Source organism: Pseudophryne corroboree, chromosome 6 (genome assembly GCF_028390025.1).
Source record: "Pseudophryne corroboree isolate aPseCor3 chromosome 6, aPseCor3.hap2, whole genome shotgun sequence".
NCBI classification, from domain to species: Eukaryota; Metazoa; Chordata; class Amphibia; order Anura; family Myobatrachidae; genus Pseudophryne; species Pseudophryne corroboree.
This window is the reverse complement of record NC_086449.1, coordinates 58,782,706-58,797,455: the sequence shown is the minus strand read 5'-3', so window position 1 is coordinate 58,797,455 and position 14,750 is coordinate 58,782,706. Positions and strand designations below refer to the sequence as shown.

General features: G+C 45.7%; 1 pseudogene; it reads right to left on the bottom strand.

Moving 5' to 3' along the window:
- Positions 1 to 1,127: 1,127 nt before the first annotated feature.
- Positions 1,128 to 1,246, bottom strand: LOC134937817 (5S ribosomal RNA; annotated as a pseudogene).
- Positions 1,247 to 14,750: the final 13,504 nt, after the last annotated feature.

The window sequence follows — 14,750 nt, the reverse complement described above, 5'->3', positions numbered from 1 at the left end:
AGCAATACTCTATCCGCTCATATCAGACTATATAAACTCTTACAGATGAACTTATTGCTTCATAACTTATATGATAGCTGGAGATTTCTAAATTCTTCGGCGAGAGGATTTACTCATTACTCCCCACTGGTCGATCTCTACACTCGTATTGATAATATTTGTTGACCGAGACATGACCCAAACCATCCTCAGTGCTCAGACGCTCCCCATTTCTTGGTCAGACCACTTAGCTGTAGTGCTTGAATTATCTGCACCATATACACCTCCCCTCACCCGCTCCTGGGGTCTAAATGAATCCCTTCTTCTAAAAAAAATCAAACATTGCCAACATCACTAACACATTGATAAAATATTACACTGACAATGCTACTCCAGGTATCACCCCTACTTTGCTTTGGGAAGCGCATAAGGCTACTCTCTGTGGCTTCCTTATTAGCCCTTCATCAACACAGAAAAAGTTAGAGGCACAGCATGTCACCGAATTGGAAACAGAACTTTTCTCCCTGGCTCACCTACATCAGCGCCATCCCAAAAAGAAACTTTATTCAAAAATCTTAGCGGTTAATGGCCAATTGACCCAGGTCCTCGCCAAAAAAGCGGTCTGGACGCTGTTGTGGGTGCTGAAAAAAGGGAGAGAGAGAAGGCTCTTGTGTTGGCGCACTCTTTAGAAAAGAATGAAAATTCCTATAACATATGAAAAGAAATACTTAAGACATAACTTTTAATGTTGACGTTTATAAACGAAATTACCCATATAGCTGATCCATATAGAAAAAAGATATAATCATAAAGATTTTAAAATGTTCTGGTCTTTTTAATCACAATGTGTGATTGGAATGGTTGTAGACATTTGATTGTCTTACCCCCATTTCCCCTGACCAGTACAGAATATCTGTATTGATGGGACCGAGGAGTGGTCATAAAGGATTATTTGATAAGTGCGTCCCAATAGGGCTACTTAAATTGAAGGATTGATAGTCTCCTGCATTCAAAAAGGACCTGACTTTCTGACGTAAGCCACAATGTTTGGTCGTAAGCCTCAAATATGAGAAAATCTAGTAGAAGTAAGAATTAGTGGTGATACTGCTGTTGGCGTCGCAACTCACATAGGAAGGGAAATAGTCCCCGCTCTACAACACCAGGTATTCGCAGGAAGTCTCCTCTCCCGGTACTAACCCGGCCCAACGCTGTTTGGCTTCCAAGATCGGACGAGATCGGGCATTGGCAGCGTGGTATGATAGTAGAGAATTTATATGAAAGTACACCAATGAGAGTGCACCTATATACGAAAATAGGAGAAAGAGAGATAGAGAGATAAAAGGAATGAAGACAGTTTACAGGGCCAAGGAAAGAGATGAATTAGTTAAATACAAATAGGTGGATCTGCTTTCTGCGTTAGGCACGGCTCATCAAATCCCACGTCTGTGGTATTGTGCTCCGTGGATCGCAGATGAGAGTCCACGAAAAAATAGTAAGGTGTAACTAAGAAGTACAAATTCTCTGATTTTGGTTCAATTGTCTGTTGACAGATAGCACAAAAAACCAGTAAAGATTTAGATTGGGGTCAGATAGAAATTACATTAATTATCTATGTCATCAGAAAAATAAGCCCCGAATATTAAATGCTGGTATTGGCACACAGGGAAAAGAAAAGCACTTTCCAAAATTTGAATCCATAATATGTTACTCAGGCTAGGTAAGTAATGCAAACATGATATTTTTTTAAGCATCAATTGGAGAAATCTCATTAATGCATCCTGAACTGAGTGTGGAAATTCATTTGAATTTGGAAAATCAAGTATAGTGAATCCCACAGACTGAGCCAGGGAAACAAATGGTATTGTTAATAACAAAAGAAGGCACTGAGAATCACAGTGAATGCAAATATTATAGCAGTATACTGGCCTCTGCTGGTAGAAACTCAGCCAACCAGTGTAAAGTCTCTACCAGGTGTGTGATAACAAATCAAAAAAGAGATCAAAAGAAATGAAAAAGATGAGAAAAAGATTTAGGCAAAAAAAGGATTATTATATATGTGTGTATACAGCTGCTGTTAGGAAATAGAGCTTGTAGCAAAGGTATGTATGTATAGTACACAGATCTACTGGGATATATAATCAAATGCAAAATATTATTGAGCACTCATATAGTATTGCTGTCTGTGTATAATGTACACAGAACAGCAGTGGGCTTACGATCACCAAGATTGAAAAGATCAGGGTGGGCAGGTCAGAGCATCGTCAGGTACCAGTGCAGGAGCCAAAGGTTCACTCCATGTGCGGTCCCCCCCGTGGTATCACCTCTACTTTGCTTTGGGAAGTGCATAAGGCTACTCTCTGTGGCTTCCTTATTAGCCCTTCATCAACACAGAAAAAGTTAGAGGCACAGCATGTCACCGAATTGGAAACAGAACTTTTCTCCCTGGCTCACCTACATCAGCGCCATCCCAAAAAGAAACTTTATTCAAAAATCTTAGCGGTTAATGGCCAATTGACCCAGGTCCTCGCCAAAAAAGCGGTCTGGACGCTGTTGTGGGTGCGTCAGAGATTCTATGAGAAGTCAGATAAGACTGACACTCTACTAGCTTGGAAACTACAAGCGAAACATACTGAAAACCACATAGTTAAACTGAGGTGCACCGATGGCTCCCTTACGTATGATCCAAAGGTTATGGCCACTTAGTTTCAAAACTATTATACGTCTCTATATAATCTTCCGTCCGCTACTGATACTGATCCTCAACACATTCTCAATATACAACAATATTCTTGTTGCCTCCCTAAGCTCTCAGAGTCAGACATATCTACTCTTAATGCACCCATTTCTATGGAAGATATCTCAATGGCTATTAAACACCTATGTCGTTCAGCGGCCCCAGGCCCTGATGGCTTTACCGCTCTATATTATAAAAAAATTGCCATATCTCTGCTTCCCATGCTCCATTATCTGTTTAACTCATTATTGGAGGGAGGTTCACTCAATGGGGCCACCACCAGAGCCAACATTATTATTATTCCCAAGCCAGATAGAGATCCTCTGGAGATGAAAAACTCTAGGCCCATCTCACTTTTAAATGTTGACTTGAAACTCTTCGAAAAATTTTTGGCTAACAGACTTGCTCCCCTCTTGCCCTCCTTAATTCATCCAGATCAAGTCGGCTTTGTCCCAAATAGACAAGCCGCGGACAATACTAGACGCCTTATTGACCTTATTCACCTTATTCACCTTAAGCGTGACAAGTCCTTATCGGCCCTGGTGGTGGCCCTAGATGCAGAAAAGGCCTTAGATAGAGTGGATTGGCCTTTTATACAACAAACCCTTGTTAATATGAGTTTACATGGAGCCTTCTATAAGGGTGTCACTTCGCTCTACCGCAATCCTTCAGCCTCTGTTCTAGTCAACGGCTTATCTTCCGATTCCCTTCCTATTAGGAATGGCACCCGTCAGGGATGCCCCCTTTCCCCCCTTCTTTTTGCCTCAGTTATGGAGCTACTAGCAGCCAAAATTCGTCTAAACCAAAATATATCGGGTATTACAGTGGGTAACCAAAATCACAAAATTGCACTATACACTGATGACGTTATCCTGACCTTAACTGATCTTTGTGTTTGACTCTCAAATCTGTTAGAAGAAATCACTACCTACAGTCACCTTTTGAATTATAATCTTAATTCAGACAAAACTGAAATATTACCCCTTCATATCCCAAACTCGGATCTCCAACTATTGCAATCTTCTTTCCCATTTAAATGGCAGACTGACAAACTCAAGTATCTGGGCATATACTGTACTTAACTAAATCTTACTCTGGTCTATATGCAGCCAATTTTCCAAGATTGTTCTCTTCTATAAAAACTGATCTCGCTAATTGGAACAAGTATTATCTGTCTTGGTTCGGATGCATGACTGTGATTAAGATGACCTTATTACCACGTCTGCTATACCTATGGCAGACCCTCCCAATTCACATCCCAACCAAAACTCTCAAAAATCTCCAAATTGACATCTCCAACTTTATTTGGGCAGGGTTCAAATGCAAATTTTACAAAAACACAGATCAATGGGGGGTTTAGGTGTCCCTGACCTTCTTAGATATTATAGAGCTACTCACTTAACTACATGTGTTCTCTGGCATGCTCCTCCAGGCCATAGAGTCTGGACACATCTGGAAGCTACATCTCTTCAGATGTATTCCTCATACAGCCTTCTATGGTGTCCGCCGAAACACTGCCCTCCCACCACCTCCCTATTACCTACCATACGATTTACTCTATCTATGTGGGACCTTTGTACTCGGCTATATCAGCTCCGTTCTTTCCATTCCCTTCTCAATCCATTATGGAACAACCCTACCTTCCCTCGGGGTACAACTCATCATGCTTTTGTTTCTTGGACTAACAATAATATCCTCTTCCCGCTAGATATTGTACCCCTACAATCATTCCCAGAATTTGCCGATCTGCAGTCCCGCTTTACTCTTCTTCACTCAGTATTTTATCAATTTTTGCAGCTGCGTCACTTTTATAACTCTCTTCTCAAACAAATCCCTATGAGAGATAAATCGAGTTTTTAATCATCATGTCAATTTCACCACTCGACCAAAGGCTTGCTCTCCATTATATATAAAATTCTACTTGCTCATAATATGACGCAAAAAGAACCTCATGAAATAGCATGGGAACGAGATGTGGGTGAGACTGACTATCGAGGAATTGTCTGATATTAGAATGGAAATTTCCAAAAGTTCTACATCTGCTCGAATCAAAGAAAATTCCTACAAGATATACTATTACTGGTACTTAGTACCTGCGCGACTCCACTCATTCTACCCCTCCTGCTCGGGCAGGTGTTGGAGGCTATGTGGTCAACGTGGAATTCTACTGCATATTTGGTGGTCTTGCCCACACGTCCAACGTTATTGGACTAAAATTCACAAACTTATTTCAGATATTCTTGGTATTTGTATCCCGATCTCGCCTTTATTTACTCTTTTTTCCCGGCCTGTTCCCCAGGTTTCTCGCCAGCAACAGAAGTTAGTCAAACACATCCTGAATACAGCCAAGTGCCAAGTTGCGGCTAACTGGAAATCGGTATCACCTCCTACACTAACTGCCTCTATCAGTGCTATTTGGCATACTCACAGGCTGGAAAGCATCACGGCAGTAATACACGACACCCCGGGTATTTTTACCAAAACTTGGACTCCCTGGACAGTACACTTTGGGGCTGAACATCCGTTAGCTACTATATAATCGTATTCACTCTTTAATATATTGTCGCTCTACCGCTTTAGGCAGCTGGGTCTGACCGGGCAAACCCCCCCCCCCCCCATCCTATTCCCCATTTCCATTCTTATGTCTTTTTCTTTGTGTGTCAATATTTGCTTTGTGTTATTTACTCGATTTTTGGCTTATTACTCTTTTATTGGTATTTTGTAGATTATTTTCTAGCTGATTTACAGTATTTGACATTCTCCTTGCATAATCATTCATACTATGTTATTTACACATTTATGTTGTATTCTTTTTCTTGTTATTCGCTTTCAGTGTGTACATCTGCTGTATAGCTGTATTGTCTGTATTGCATTTTCATTGATAATCTTTAAAATGAATAAAACATTTTCTCCCAAAAAAAAAGTTGCATACATCCCACGGTATGCGAATCCAGAGTCGCAGGACAGACTGAGAAGCATACTCTCAGAAATGTTCTGGGTATTCTTGGACGTTGACTGGGAGGTGGCAATTTAGACGCAAAGAGAAACACTTTCTTAAGGACATGCTATGGAAGTGTCATGAAGTGGATGCGAACTGAGATGCTTAATCACTAATAGTGTAGGTAGTCTGTGGGGGATTCTGCACCTAGTATGAGGCTGGTGCAAATTTTGATAGTTACATCCAGCGGCAGCTCCTTCCTTATTGTAGTAGTGGGGCTGTCGCTACCTCCATGCCTGGAGAGGAGACATCCAGACCCAGGTCTTAGCACCTGCGCAATGTATGCGATACACAAACACCTGGCTTCTATGGACTGCTTCGGCTGCAGCCCATAGAAGCCGGCTAGGGCTGTGAGAACGGCAGGGAGTGGTTTTCTACAGGAATCCAGCTCTCTGCCTATCACAGCCCGGTCTGGCAGTCCTGGATGGGTACGTGACTGAAAGGTAGGATTTCCAATAGGACAGTCACAGTGAAGCCAGTGCAGTCACAGATTGCCTCTGGCTTCACGGACACCGAACGGGGTGTCAAATTTTACCTAAAGGGGCTGCAGTCCTGCAGCACATTGGTAATATCCGCCACTGGTTACATCTAAAGGTGCATCAAGCAGGATTACAGCATTTAAAGACACTCAAAGTGGATGTCTCAGTCCTTGCACATTCAGAAGTACAACTGTGCACCAGGGAAGGGCTTGTATCGGTGTTAGCATAAAGTCACACATGCTACAGTGGTGTTAGACCCACATACGGACTTGGCTTATGCCTAATTCAGACCTGATTGCAGCAGCAAAATTGTTCTCTAATGGGCAAAATATCAGCTAAATCTCAGCTCAATATCTGTGTTCAGTATCAGTGCTGCATTGTGGTGACCAGTATATATATAGTAGTACAGTACAGTAGTCTATTGCTGTATTTTGCTGCTCCGTGTCAGTTCTATTATCCTGAATAGTGCTCAGTATCTGTGCTCATTTATTAGCATTGCTGCATTGTGGTGACCACTGACCAGTATATAGTAGTACAGTACAGTAGTCCATTGCTGTATTTTGCTGCTCCGTGTCAGTTCTATTATCCTGAATAGTGCTCAGTATCTGTGCTCATTTATTATCATGGCTGCATTGTGGTGACCACTGACCAGTATATAGTAGTACAGTACAGTAGTCCAGTGCTGTTCTCACTGCCCAGTGTCAGTTCTATTATCCTGAATAGTGCTCAGTATCTGTGCTCATTTATTATCATTGCTGCATTGTGGTGACCACTGACCAGTATATAGGTAGTACAGTACAGTAGTCCATTGCTGTATTTTGCTGCCCAGTGTCACTTCTAGTATCCTGAACAGTGCTCAATATCTGTGCTCAGTATCAGTGCTGCATTGTGGTGACTAAAAGTCCAGTGTCTTGTGCTGCATCTAGCTGCTGTAGGGTGCTGTGGTAGTGTCCTGTCACCAGTGTCGTAACTAGGTATTTTAGTGCTGTGTGCAAGAAATGGCCCCCCCTCCCTACGCAAGACAGGAGCAGTGCGCGCTGCAGGCACGCAAAAAATATATAGGGATGTGGCTTCAGGGGGAAGGGGCGTGGCCACAAAATAATGCCAATTCATACTACGGTGCATAGTAGTCTCCTCTCCATTATTCAAATTATGCTGCACAATAGTGCCACTACAGCAGGTAGAGCCCCTTTTACACATTACGGCAGACAGCGTCCCCCTTTTTACACATTACAGCAGACGGCGTGCCCCTTTTTACACATTACGGCAGACAGCATCCCCTTTTTATACATTACAGCAGACAGCGTCCCCTTTTTACACAGTACGGCAGACAGCGCCCCTTTTTACACATTACGGCAGACAGCGTTCCCCTTTTTACACATTGCGGCAGATGGCGTGCCCCTTTTTACGCATTACAGCAGACAGCGTCCCCTTTTTTACACATTACGGCAGACAGCGCCCCCCTTTTTACACATTACGGCAGACGACTTGCCCCTTTTTACACATTACGGCAGACAGCGTCCCCTTTTTTACACATTACGGCAGACTATCCCCTTTTTACACATAACGGCAGACAGCATCCCCTTTTTTACACATTACGGCAGACAGAGTCCCCCTTATTACACATTAAAGCAGACAGCATCCCCCTTATTACACATTACAGCAGACAGCGCCCCCCTTTTTACACATTACGGCAGACGGCGTGCCCCTTTTTACACATTACGGCAGACAGCGTCCCCTTTTTATACATTACAGCAGACAGCGTCCCCTTTTTACACATTACGGCAGACAGCGCCCTCTTTTTACACATTACGGCAGACGGCGTGCCCCTTTTTACACATTACGGCAGACAGCGTCCCCTTTTTATACATTACAGCAGACAGCGTCCCCTTTTTACACATTACGGCAGACAGCACCCCCCTTTTTACACATTATGGCAGATGGCGTGCCCCTTTTTACACATTACGGCAGACAGCGTCCCCTTTTTTACACATTGCGGCAGACCATCCCCTTTTTACACATTACGGCAGACAGCATCCCCTTTTTTACACATTACAGCAGACAACATCCCCCTTAGTATACATTATGGCAGACAGCGCCCCCCTTTTTACACATTACGGCAGACAGCGTGCCCCTTTTTACACATTACGGCAGACAGCGTCACTTTTTTACACATTACGGCAGACCATCCCCTTTTTACACATTACGGCAGACAGCATCCCCTTTGTTACACATTACGGCAGACAGAGTCCCCCTTATTACACATTACAGCAGACAGCATCCCCCTTATTACACATTACGGCAGACAGCGCCCCCCTTTTTACACATTACGGCAGACGGCATGCCCCTTTTTACACATTACGGCAGGCAGCGTCCCCTTTTTTACACATTACGGCAGACCATCCCCTTTTTACACATTACGGCAGACAGCATCCCCTTTTTTACACATTACGGCAGACAGAGTCCCTCTTATTACACATTACGGCAGACAGCATCCCCTTTTTTACACATTACAGCAGACACCGTCCCCGTTTAACACATTACAGCAGACAGCATCCCCCGTTTTACACATTACAGCAGACAGCGTCCCCCTTATTACACATCACGACAGACAGCGTCCCCTTTTTGTACACATTATGGCAGACAGCGTCCCCTTTTTGTACACATTACGGCAGACAGCGTCCCCCCTTTTACACATTACAGCAGACAGCGTCCCCTTTTTACACATTACGGCAGACACACGAGAGAGAGAGAGAGAGAAAGAGAGAGAGAAAGACAGAGAGAGAGATATATACTTACCATCTCTCCCGCTGGCAGTCATGCTCCTCGTGCTGGCAGAGATCCTGGGCAGCCGCAGGGGAGAAGGAGGAGGAGGGAGGGGGACTGGAGACACAGCAGCGCTATGTCATTGATAGTAGCGCCGCTGCAGCAGCCCCCTCTCCTTCCGCATTGGCTGCCTGCTGCTGAGAATGCTGGGATGAGGGAACCGCATCCCAGCATTCACAGCAGCACCGGGCAGCCAATACAGAAGGAGAGAGGAGTGCTGCAGCGGCGCCGCTACCAATGACATAGCGCTGCTGCGGATCCAGTCCCCCTCCCTCCTCTTCCTTCAAGTTCTCTCCCTCCAGCACGGCGCACGGCACACAACAGACAGCATATAATGAGTCAATTTGACTCATTACATGCCGCTGGCCGTGCGCCCTCAGGGTAACTGCGCTGTTTGCCAGCACACCTGGCACATAGGTAGTTACGGCGCTGCCTGTCACTGTGCATAGGTCATCATCATTCCAGTCACAGTGGTATCTGGTATCTATCTAGAGGTATCCAATTCCAGAAATTACTGCCGTCTAATTCCAGATATATTACTGGCATGTAATTCCACACATGAAAAAATGGAGAACAAAAATGAGGAGGGTAAAATAGGGAAAGATCAAGATCCACTTCCACCTAGTGCTGAAACTGCTGCCACTAGCAGTGGAGGATTGGCATGCCGGGACGCCGGACCGCATTCCGTTTGGCCGGTCCGGTCGTCCCCTCACTGGCTGCCCGCCACCCCCATGCAGGCCGCTAGCCGCGATTGTGGCAACATTCGCTGAAAGCTTCTGCGCATACGCAAAAGCTCAGTGAAGCACTTTGAAAATGGCCGCCGCCTGAGCTTCTTCGCATGCGCAGCCGCCAGACCCGGCGCTACTCACACAGCAGAGTGGTTGTGTCTACGAGTCTGTGAAGCAGGGAGGCGCCGCTCTGTGCTGTATAACATGCTCTAGCTGGTGCAATGTGTATAACGTGCGCTACCTGGCGCAATGTGTAGAACGTACTCTGCCTGGTGCAATGTGTAGAACGTGCTCTGCCTGGCGCAAAATGTATAATGTACTTTACCTGGTGCAATGTGTATAATGTGCTCTACCTTGTGCAATGTGTATAATGTGCTCTACCTAGCGCAAATTGTAGAATGTGCTCTATCTGGCGCAATATGTATAACATGCTCTACCTGGCGCAGTATGTATAGGAGGTTCTACCTGGTGCAATGTGTATAAGCGGCACTACTGTGTGGAGAAATGTGAAATGGCACTATTATGTGGCCATGCCCCTCCCTCGCTAAGCCATGCCCCTAAAATATTGCTGCACGCCTAAGGCGCGCACTTTCCGTGTGTGCATATAATCGGGACTTCTGAGCAGTAATCCTACCAAGTTGGCAGACTCCACCCCCTCAACAGACCCCCCACACACACTATTATGACTGCTTCCATAAATTTCCCAGGCTGGTTTTCGATCCCAACCCGCCCCTGGCCACTAGTCATGGCAGAGACGATGAAATGCCATCAACGTCGTCTGCCAAGGCCGATGCCCAATGTCATAGTAGAGAGCATGTAAAATCCAAAAAACAAAAGTTCAGTAAAATGACCCAAAAATCTAAATTAAAAGCGTCTGAAGAGAAGCGCAAACTTGCCAATATGCCATTTACGACACGGAGTGGCAAGGAACGGCTGAGGCCCTGGCCTATATTCATGGCTAGTGGTTCAGCTTCACATGAGGATAGAAGCACTCATCCTCCCGCTAGAAAAATGAAAAGAGTTAAACTGGAAAGAGCACAGCAAAGAACTGTGCGTTCTTCTAATCACAAATCCCCAATGAGAGTCCAATTGTGTCGGTTGCGATGCCTGACCTTCCCAACACTGGACGGGAAGAGCTTGCGCCTTCTACCATTTGCACGCCCCCTGCAAGTGTTGAAAGGAGCACCCGCAGTCCAGTTCCTGATAGTGAAATTGAAGATGTCAGTGTTGAAGTACACCAGGATGAGGATATGGGTGTTGCTGGCGCTGGGGAGGAAATTGTCAAGGAGGATTCTGATGGTGAGGTGGTTTGTTTAAGTCAGGCACCCGGGGAGACGCCTGTTGTCCGTGGGAGGAATATGGCCATTGACATGCCTGGTCAAAATACCAAAAAACTCACCTCTTTGGTGTGGAATTATTTCAACAGAAATGCTGACAACTGGTGTCAAGCCGTGTGTTGCCTTTGTCAAGCTGTAATAAGTAGTGGTAAGGACATTAACAACCTAGGAACATCCTCCCTTATACGTCACCTGGAGCGCATTCATCAGAAGTAATTGACAAGTTCAAAAACTTTGGGTGACAGTGGAAGCAGTACACTGACAACTAAATCCCTTCTTCCTCTTGTACCCAAGCTCCTGCAAACCACACCACCAACTCCCTCAGTGTCAATTTCCTCCTTAGACAGGAACGCCAATAGTCCTGCAGGCCATGTCACTGGCAAGTCTGACGAGTCCTCTCCTAACTGGGATTCCCCCGATGGATCCTTGAGTGTAAAACCTACTGCTGCTGGTGCTGCTGTTGTTGCTGCTGGGAGTCGATCGGCATCTCAGAGGGGAAGTCGGGAGACCACTTGTACTACTTCCAGTAAGCAATTGACTGTCCAACAGTCCTTTGCGAGGAAGATGAAATATCACAGCAGTCATCCTGTTGCAAAGTGGATAACTCAGTACTTGACAACTATGTTGGTGTTAGACGTGCGTCCGGTATCCGCCGTTAGTTCGCAGGGACTTAGAGAATTGCTTGAGGTAGTGTGTCCCCGGTTCCAAATACCATCTAGGTTCCACTTCTCTAGGCAGGCGATACAGAGAATGTACACAGACGTCAGAAAAAGAGTCACTAGTGTCCTAAAAAATGCGGTTGTACCCAATGTCTACTTAACCATGGACATGTGGACAAGTGGAGCAGGGCAGACTAAGGACTATATGACTGTGACAGCCCACTGGGTAGATGTATTGCCTTCCGCAGCAACAACAGCAGCGGCGGCACCAGTAGCAACATCTCGCAAACGTCAACTCGTTCCTAGGCAGGCTACGCTTTGTATCACCGCTTTCCATAAGAGGCACACAGCTGACAACCTCTTACGGAAACTGAGGACATCATCGCAGATTGGCTTACCCCAATTGGACTCTCCTGGGGATTTGTGAAATCGGACAACGCCACCAATATTGTGCGTGCATTACATGTGGGCAAATTCCAGCACGTCCCATGTTTTGCACATACAATTAATTTGGTGGTGCAGAATTATTTAAAAAATGATAGGAGCGTGCAAGAGATGCTGCCGAAGAATTGCGGGCCACTTTCGACATTCAGCCACCGCGTGCCGAAAACTGGAACACCAGCAAACCCTCCTGAACATGCCCTGTCATCAGCTGAAGCAAGAGGTGGTAACGAGGTGGAATTCAACCCTCTATATGCTTCAGAGGATGGAGGAGCAGCAAAAGGCCATTCAAGCCTATACATCTGCCTACGATATAGGCAAAGGAGGGGGAATGCACCTTACTCAAGCCCAGTGGAGAATGATTTCAACGTTGTGCAAGGTTCTGCAACCCTTTGAACTTGCCACACGTGAAGTCAGTTCAGACACTGCCAGCCTGAGTCAGGTCATTCCCCTCATCAGGCTTTTGCAGAAGCAGCTGGAGAGATTGAAGGAGGAGCTAAAATGGAGCGATTCCGCTAGGCATGTGGGACTTGTGGATGGAGCCCTTCATTCGCTTAACCAGGATTCACGGGTGGTCAATCTGTTGAAATCAGAGCACTACATTTTGGCCACCATGCTCGATCCTAGGTTAAAAGCCTACGTTGTATCTCTCTTTCCGGCAGACACAAGTCTGCAAATGTTCAAAGACCTGCTGGTGAGACAATTGTCAAGTCAAGCGGAACGTGACCTGCCAACTGCTCCTCCTTCATTTTCTCCCACCACTGGAGCTGCCAGGAAAAGGATAACATTTCCAAAACCACCCGCTGATGGTGATGCAGGGTAGTCAGGAGCGATAGCTGACATCTGGTCCGGACTGAAGGACCTGCCAATGATTATTGACATGTCGTCTACTGTCACTGCATATGATTCTGTCCCTATTGAAAGAATGGTGGAGGATTATATGAGTGACAGCATCCAAGTAGGCATGTCAGACAGTCCGTATGTATACTGGCAGGAAAAAGAGGCAAATTGGAGGCCCTTGCACAAACTGGCTTTATTTTACCTAAGTTGCCCCCCGTCCAGTGTGTACTCCGAAAGAGTGTTTAGTGCAGTCGGTAACCTTGTCAGCAATCAGTGTACGAGGTTACTTCCAGAAAATGTGGAGAAGATGATGTTCATCAAAATGAATTATAATCAATTCCTCCGTGGAGACATTCACCAGCAATTGCCTCCAGAAAGTACACAGGGACCTGAGATGGTGGATTCCAGTGGGGACAAATTAATACTCTGTGAGGAGGATGTACACAGTGAAAGGGGTGAGGAATCGGACGATGAGGAGGAGGTGGACATCTTGCCTCTGTAGAGCCAGTTTGTGCAAGATACACTCCCAGAGGGCAGCGGCTTAGCGTGTGCAATGCTGCTAAAAGCAGCTAGCGAGCGAACAACTCGGAATGAGGGCCATTGTCTCATATAACTCCCCAAAAATAATGGAGAACAAAAATTTTGAGGAGAAAATAGGTAAAGATCAAGAAGAACCACTTCCTCCTCGTGCTGAAGCTGCTGCCACGAGCCATGACATAGACGATGAAATGCCGTCAACGTCGTCTGCCCAGGCTGATGCCCAATGTGAAAGTAGAGGGCGTGTAAAATACAAAAAGCCAAAGTTCAGTAAAAATAACCAAAAAAAGAAATTTAAATGGTCTGAGGAGAAACGTAAACTTTCCAATATGCCAGTTACGACACGGAGTGGCAAGGAACGGCTGAGGCCCTGGCCTATGTTCATGGCTAGTGGTTCAGCTTCACATGACGATGGAAGCCCTCATCCTCCCGCTAGAAAAATGTAAAGAGTTAAGCTGGAAAGAGCACAGAAAAGAACTGTGCGCTCTGGTATCACAAATCGCCAAGGAGAGTCCAAGTGTGTCGACAGTTGCGATGCCTGACCTTCCCAACAATGGACGGGAAGAGGTGGCTCCTTCCACCATTTACACACCACCTGCAAGTGCTGGAAGGAGCACCCACAGTCCAGTTCCTGATAGTCAAATTGAAGATGTCACTGTTGAAGTACACCAGGATGAGGATATGGGTGTTACTGGCGCTGAGGAGGGAGTTGACGATGAGGATTCTGATGGTGATGTGGTTTGTTTAAGTCAGGCACCGGGGGAGACACCTGTTGTCCTTGGGATGAAGAAGCCCATTGTGATGCCTGGGCAAACTACCAAAAAAAGCCACCTCTTCGGTGTGGAATTATTTCTCCTCAAATCCGGACAACAGGTGTCACGCCATATGTTGCCTCTGTCAATCTGTAATAAGTAGGGGTAAGGATGTTAACAACCTAGGAACATCCTCCCTTATACGTCACCTGCTGCGCATTCATCAGAAGTCACTGTCAAGTTCAGAAACTTTGGGTAAGAGCGTAAGCAGTTCACTGACACCTAAATCCCTTCCTCCTCCTGTACCCAAGCTCCTGCAAGCCACACCACCTACTCCCTCAACGTCAACTTCCTACTCAGTCAGGTACGTCCATAGTCCTGCAGGCCATGTCACTGTCAAGACTGAGGAGTCCTCTCCTAACCGGGATTCCTCCGTAGGA